The sequence below is a fragment of the Triticum dicoccoides genome, chromosome 5B, assembly GCF_002162155.2.
Source record: "Triticum dicoccoides isolate Atlit2015 ecotype Zavitan chromosome 5B, WEW_v2.0, whole genome shotgun sequence".
NCBI lineage: Eukaryota > Viridiplantae > Streptophyta > Magnoliopsida > Poales > Poaceae > Triticum > Triticum dicoccoides.
The window spans coordinates 674,093,040-674,093,262 of record NC_041389.1 but is presented as its reverse complement, the minus strand read 5'-3'; positions in this window follow the sequence as shown (position 1 = coordinate 674,093,262).

Here is a 223-nt window from a genome sequence, read left to right as displayed (position 1 = left end):
TCCGCATTGTGGTACCGAACTTGTAAAATTAGTCAGATTTGTGTTGTAGACTTTTGTAGGATAGAGAGATGCATCCCACATTCATTAAGCAAGAACAACAAGGAAAGAATATTAAGCAAGAGCAAGATTAAGAACACACGTTGCACCAGGTTTTAGCATTGTTAGAAATCACCGTTCGACTACAATCTCATTTTTATACCTCAGGCACCGCCATCAACAAAAC